This window comes from Galendromus occidentalis, unplaced genomic scaffold (genome assembly GCF_000255335.2).
Source record: "Galendromus occidentalis unplaced genomic scaffold, Mocc_1.1 scf7180000077522, whole genome shotgun sequence".
NCBI classification, from domain to species: domain Eukaryota; kingdom Metazoa; phylum Arthropoda; class Arachnida; order Mesostigmata; family Phytoseiidae; genus Galendromus; species Galendromus occidentalis.
Genome location: NW_003805510.1, coordinates 141,022 through 148,654, shown reverse-complemented (window position 1 = coordinate 148,654; position 7,633 = coordinate 141,022).

Below are 7,633 nucleotides of genomic sequence, written 5' to 3'. Positions count from 1 at the left end.
ACGTCCTCCTTCAAGAGCTTCGGCATACTGATACCGGAAATCGGAGCCTTATTGGGACTCCGAATCTTTTCTCTGAATAGTGAATGAATCACATGGTAATCGAGGGCATCAGGTTGGTATCATCGTGAGGAAACAGGTTCTTGCCAGGAGATGCCGCGCCGTCTTGTCTTACAGTGATTAGTGAGATTCAGAGATGAATCAATTGCTTGCCATTCGGTGCTTGTCTGGCGGTAATGAGAAATTCGAGAGGAGGTTCGGCCTCTTCATATCAAGTCTAGCGAGTCCTAGCGAGCACGGCGGGATTCTCAAAAAGTTTCGCGAGAAGTTTCGTTCGAATTCGATGTAGCCACCTTTTCGTCTGCTCGGAATTCGAATAAACACGAGCCCCGGAACGGCGCGAAATTCGAAGGTCTTGAATATGATTAGATCGGAACCTTCAGGTTGGACGAAAAAATTCATAACAGCACGAAACCACACGAAGAGTAGTCGACTCTCGACTCATGAGCGGCATTTGACAGTCCGCGCATTAGAGTTCTTGGATATTCCGCTCCTGAGAAAACGAGATCTGATCCGTGGAAGGCATTTCTCGCATCCTGGACTTAGAGGAGGGAGCGCCGAATAATTGCCGATTGATGCGTTGCGTGAGAGGAGCCAGGACTTCTCCGATTCCATAGGAAACTAGGAACGATTCTATCCAACTCTGCGGTCTCTTCGGAGAAAAAGAGAGGAGGTTAAAAGGAGTTGACTGCGTGTCCGATGCGGAGGGTGAAAAAAAGATTTCGATCCATTCGCATACATCGACGTCATAAGTCATAAGATGTCCCTCCTCAGACTTCACGAGTATCCCCGCTGCCTCACCCTCTTTCCGACAGGCTGGCTGTCTCCTTTGCTCTCCAAAGTTGCCACGAAATTAGTGGTCTCGAAACGTCGAACTCGGCTCGTCCGTTTCTGAAATCCTACCCTGTACTTCTCTACCGCTGAAGCCTCCTGAAGTCGAGAGACACCAACGGGTCGCGAGCGACAGCTGCGGGTATCTTTCGATACGGTGGATTCCTCTCCAGTCAAGCGTTTGGACTGTTCCAGAATGCTATAGCCGTGTGATTCACCCTTGGGAATCTCCCCTGGGGAGCACGGTGTTCGTCTCATTCTGATTTTGTAAGGGGTGGATTCAATCGAGGAGGAGCCATTTTCCTGCTCGTAATGAGGGTGCACTAAAATTAGAATAATTTACAGTAAGCCCTCGACTATTCGCGGTCCAATTTCCGCGGTCTTGATAATTCGCGGCTCTCTGGTGATGGTGAGCCCACAATTATTCGCGATAGCATACCCGCGGTCTCAATAATTCGCGGCTCTCGTTCTATTACATATGTACATACACGTATCGATAACAATAATATCCTCCCGGTCCTTGCGATCAACGGCTCTTGGCGGATGATGTGAGAGTTTGATAGAAGTCTCGGGAGGAATCGGCGAGATTTCATCAAAAATTAGGCGTTCCTAGAAAAGGGACTTCGAGTTCGCGGAAATTCGATTTTCGCGGAAGGCCTCGGAACCAATTGACCGCGAAAAACGAGGGCTCACCGTACACACAGAATGTGAAATTCCTGCGGCTTGGTGCGCTAGCGCAGATTCTGCATTCGCGAATTCGGGCGACTGATTTCCACCATCAATAACATCCCCAATGCCAGAAATTAGCCTCGAGCGAAATGAGTCCTACCTCATGCGAGTCGGGACTAGGTTTCAGCGGATCGGGTCCGCAAGTTTGTCGCCGACGATCGATCATGCAGGCTACTCCCTTCAGATAGGTCTCCGTTTGTCGTCCTTTCATTGGCGGGTGCCAGGGCTATGCCAGGGCTTAGCCTGGCAAGTGGATCGATCCCCGGCGCTGTCCGGATGCCGCTAAGTTGACCTCCGGGGAATCATATATGTGTAGGAACATGTTGTTCACGGATTTCATGAGGCTCAAGAATCCCCCATCAATAAAGTCAGCTCGGCATGTTGCAGAGAGTACAGTGAGACAGTTCATGTATTCCGTTCACGGAAGACTCTGTCGTGACTGCGATATTCGAGCTTTCCCTAGGTGAGCTCCCCCTCGTCCCGATACGGAGAACATCGCACGGAACTATCCACGCAGTTTCGAGCTCCTGTTGAGGCGATCCTTGCCACAGGCTTTTCCATCATTGAGTCACTGAGCTATGTTCATCATCAAACTCTCCATTCGTTTCAGGAACAGAGGTCAATAATCTTCGGCATCAGGGAGCAAGGCAGGCTGGATCTCCGGTCAGAGCAGAGTTCATGAATTCCGATACAGCCCGGTTCAGATGCTCGACTCAACGAGTCATCTCAGGTCGTTCGGTCGATGCCGTTGAGAATACTTCCCTCACAGCATCAATGACTGTGCCCTTGATTCCCCCAATCGATGCTGGGCGAAGTGTTCCTTAGGAGTTTGTCCCCGCGAGCGGAAATTGCTAGATTGGTTCACTCAATATAGAGCTTGGATGATCCTTTCCCGGGAACGATTTGAAGCTGATGTATCCGGCCTGAACCGATTCGACCTCCGGCTCTCGCTGGAACGCGAAATCATAGGGTTTTCTAAGTAAGAATTAAAGACCTTAGGAGGTGAGCCAGCGACGAGCTCGGCTCCGTTTTGAGCGATTCTTATATGAAATGAGAGCGAGCCAGTTATGACTCATCAGCGATCTATTTCTATAAAGAGTATGTAGGACCCGATGTCGAATGCCTGAACGCACATCGAGAATAATCCTCCCTCACGACGGGCTGATTCCACACTGGGAAGTCAGAATCCATTCATCGAGCTCGACGCTTCGGAGCATCTCATAGTGGGAATCGATCGAGGACATAGGCAGTCCGAAAAGAATTAGTGTAAATCCAGCTCGGGGTGCAAGGAGAGACCAGGAAAAATGGTAGGTCCAGAAACGCCATTATCTCCTGTTTCCCTTCAGATGGCTAATCACGTGGAAGAATCTGAGACGGCTTCGAGTCACTCTAGAAGCGGGGAAGGATTCCTCGCTTGGAACAGACGCTTCCCCAGCGCCCCTCTCCCGAGCGGGAATGTCGCCGAGAGTCTTGATCTTTTAGCCTTCGACGGGGAGCCAATCATTGACCCCATGAATTGCAGTTTTCGGAAGAGCCCTCAGACGAATATGAAGGGATCGAGCCCCAAAGCAGCGACTTCATGATGGATCCATCAGCATGCCAGCCGCCGGAGGCCACGAGTCGAGAGGTTTCTTCCGAATCGCTCTACCGCGAGATCGGAGAGCTCCAGATAAAGAGAGGTTTTCTCCTAAGCAAGCTTGAGAATCTCCAATGCGAATTAGACCTCCTCCAACGCGTAAGCTCATCTCTGTGCAATCCTGTGATATTCTTCCCGTGCGGACGGCTGTCTTAAGCTTTTCGTAATTCCCTTGAAGACTGAGTGCACGGAGCCTACACTGGAAATGCTCTATGCTCAAAGGGCTGAGCTTCTCACGGAGTGCGACCGTCTGACCGATCATCTTGAGGGCTTGCAAGATAAAACCGACTGCCGATCCGAGAGAACCGTATTCGATGGAAGGACACCGGTCAGCCGAAAAGGGGTAAACTCGTCGCTTCAGCTCTCGTACCGCGGCCCGCTGGTGTCTGCCAGTCGGAGTCCGCTTTCCTTCCGATTCCTAGGTTTCCGCTCCGTATTGCTCCACACCCGCACCCTTTGTTTAAGGTTCGGAAGACCATCGGCGACCTCGACCGTCATAGACATCTTATGAGGAAGATCGATCGGGTTCGATCGATTGTGGAAATCGAGGCTAAGAGATGTCGGAGCTTTGTCAAGGGATCGACATACAATGACGAGCTCCAAAATGTGAGTTGATCTTCCCCGATGCTGTGCATCCGATGTACATATGTTTGCCGAATCGAAAAAAAATTGGGCCTCGTGCGAGGGTAGTTCACTCGAGTTACGATACGAAGGAAAAAGCGGATTTTGTCCGTTCGGTCAGCTTCTTGAACTGCCGGAAAATTTTCTCCCCTCCGGAATTTTGGAGGAGACAGCATCAACTTCGATCGAGAATGCAATTCTCGCTTTACTAGTTCGTTCGGTAGAAAAATGTCCTCTCATATCGCAACTCCGTACTTCACGATTCATTCCCGACCGGCAGGTTCTCCGCTCGACCCTGGATGAGTACAGCAAGCGTATAGAACACCTATATGATTGTGGTTTCGATCTGCAGCGCTTGGAAGGTGATAGGCTTGTTCAAAAAGATTTATTGCGTCATCATAAGCTTCACGCTCAACCCTCTTCAGAGGAATATGACACCCTGACCACTTCAGCAATGTCGGATACTGATTTGCGCTTCGTCATCCTCGACGACCTGGGGGAAGAATTCGTGTATCTCATGGAGGCAGCTCGAGCTGTGTTGGTCGAAACCGCGGAAGAAGAAGGAGACTCGCCTCCAACTGGGGACGTCGAGTGTTCTGGTAAGTGAGCGCAGGCGTCACTTCCACCTTCTCCTTCGCAGCCCGGAATGGAAACGGGAACACCAGCGGATACCAGCCATCATTAAGCAGACCGAAATTCCAGAAGGAGACCCGAGCCCCGGAAACATGGCCCAGGCGACCGAAGAAGTTCCAGAGTTCTCCGCTGGCATGGTGAGATCTTGATGGGGATGGTGTAAATGCTGCTGCAGATAATATGGTACAATTAGATGTCCGTCAGGCTGGGATTTCAAAGGAGCCCCAAATCTAGGAACATGTTATAGCTGCCCAAGTTCTAGCTGATCTCTAGCGGGCGACCCCATCCGAGACTCGGAGAAGAGTTCTTGGGACCGCCGTCCCATGGGGTTATTTCCGGGAATCGCGGGACAATTCATGAAGTCGATACCATTCTGCACGGCGAACGTACTGGAGTCATCTCTGCCCGATTCCGCTGCATCCCAAGACTCCCGCTCGCATTGGATATTTTTCTCTGCGATTCGTGCATACCCCGAGTGACGAAGTCCTCAGCGGCTCCTCTGACCACCATCCCGCTCAGTCACCGTGCCGAATCGATAGTCCTGCAGTCGACTTCTCGATCTCACTTGCTCTTCTCTAAGATCGCTGATCCCGATTTTCAATGCTAGTGAATGGGAGTTGGAGAAATCGAGGCGACTTTAAAGAGTACACGTGGCCGAAGCCCTTCTTAGGCTACTTTTCTTCCCGGAAAATACCAGGAGCGTCGCGTTGGGGCCTATTCGTCCCTCATCGGATTTATGACGGTCTGAATCTGTGGACCTCGGCACTCCAATACTCCCACAGATGAATCAAATAAAATACTTGATTTATTGGCGGGATTGAAGTGGAAGGTCGAGTCTCATCAAAATCTCTTGACCATTCCAGGAGCAACAGCATTTCCCAGACGATCAAGGTGGAAATTACCCAGCTGTCTCCGAAGAACAGGGCTCTCATGACTTCGATAGCTATGGACAGCTAGACCCAGGGACAGACGACTATCCTGAGCCTCTTGCGGAGGGAAATCCTCCATCAGAAGTCAACCCGCCGATGGACTGGCCCGAGGAAGATGATTTCGGGAGCCTTCTTCTCGACGAAACTGGCTCAAATGATTTCTTCTGAGATGCGTTCGCTTCGGCTCGGAGAAATGTTGGCGTTCTCCTCTTTGCGCAATGTGTTTACTTCCGATGCTCTCTACCAGACCTACGTCTCGGATAGAATCACGTAGGCTCACGGATTCACCTCCCTCGAATCGTTTCGACCCGTGATTCCGCCGCTAATAAACCCCTCGTCTTCGAAATAAAATATTCGACCTGCTCCATAATTTCCGGAGTCCGTTCATAGAGTTTCTCCTAGATACCCTTGGTGATTGCTTCTCATTCGGCTCCTCGATTAGATTTCGGAAAGTACCGAGCCTGGGAAGGGAGAAGCCCTGGCGGACTTGATTGGTCGATCGACTCCCCATCTGACAATAAGACGATGGTATGCTGTTCCTAAGCATTCAAGAGAAAATTCACCCACAGCGCTTTCTCCGATGAATCTCTTCTCGTTCGTTTACGCTTGTGATCCACGTACCCGATGAAGGGTGGTCCCCTGTCGGATCCCAATATGGAGTGAGGAGTGCTTCTTCTCGAGTAACGATTCTCTGTCCTTCCAGAACCCCACGACTTTCTAGTAGAAATCGGTAGGTCTATGAATGCACGGGCATACGGATGTCTAGGCTAGAGTGGCTTGTTGCTCCAGCAAGCTATCCGACCCGTACTCGTGATCCGGGTGCCGAGAATCGCTGAAGCTCCGAAAGGTGTTGCCTCTTCGGAGAGATAGATGGCAGACGGAAACGATCGCGAGGTTTCTATCCCGCGAGGGCTCACCCGAGGACCTCTCGAGCAGTCTCTCTTGAATTACGGTCGTCGAGATAATCTGTGATCGGGAAGTTCGCAAGACCCACATTACCCATCAGGCCAAAAGTTATATCCATTCCTCACCCGCTTCCGCGTCCCTACACTCTGAATGCCGAATCTTCGCCCTAACACTCACGCCCTCAGTGATCAGAAACCTTCGCACAAAGTAGGGCCGAATGCTGATCGAAGATACGAAACATCTTTGACGATACAAGACGCTTTCTCCAACCAGAGAAGGATTGGCTTCCATGTCACTTCAATCAATCGATAACCTTGCCCTTCGCGATAAGCGGCTTTTGCCGATTCATTTCCATTACGGCCGACGTCAGGCACAGAATCCCAACCCAGAAGATAGAAATAACCCTTTGAGAAGAAAAGCTGTTTTTCCTTGATGATTCCGAGGTAGGAACTCGGTTCCGCACTCATTGAGGACGGACCTCCTCCAATGGGACAGAAAGGAATGCATGTGATTCCCGTCAATCCACGGCACGATCGCGATAATCTGTTCGACACCATACATAGAATCGCTTCAGGGTCGTCCTGAAATGACCCTATAAAATCCATCTATCATTCCAGGTCGTTCCAGACCCGGAGTCCCGTAAAGCCCGGATCCTGCATTACCATCTCGTCGAAGAAATTCGTTCCGGTGAAGGAGAAAGGAACACCAGAATCTCGGAAGAGCGCTAGCGGCATACCTACCATAAGAGAGCTGTGTCATTTCGGAATCAGAAGCTCGTCCCACGACACGGGTCAGAAATAGCTCATCCCCATCAAATCTTCGACGGTATCAGAAGATGGCTTCTGAGGTTGAATCGATGTTATGAACGCTTTCTTTCGGAACACAAGCCAGAAAATTTGACCACGGACGTCAATCAAAAAAACAGCCTTCGGATTGCGCTTCGGAATATGGAGGCAGCACTTCTCTCCCGAAAGCTTTCTACTAATTCATATTTGATGTCATTAACTCAAACCTCATTTCGTAATCGTTTTCCTCACTTTGAATTACTACAATATATTCCCAGTCAGCTCTCAAGGGTCAAGAGCGCGGCTTTGGCAATCCCGAGTTCGGCCGTGGTCGGCCTACCGGATGCCCATCACGCAACCGAGATTCTTCGTCAGGGCCACCGGCGATGGGTTTCCGAGAACATTCACATTTGATACGAATCCATGACGACCATGCGCTCAGGTGCATTGGGGATTCGACTTCATCGCTATTTCTGCATGAGGGAATCTTGCAGGGATAGGATAGG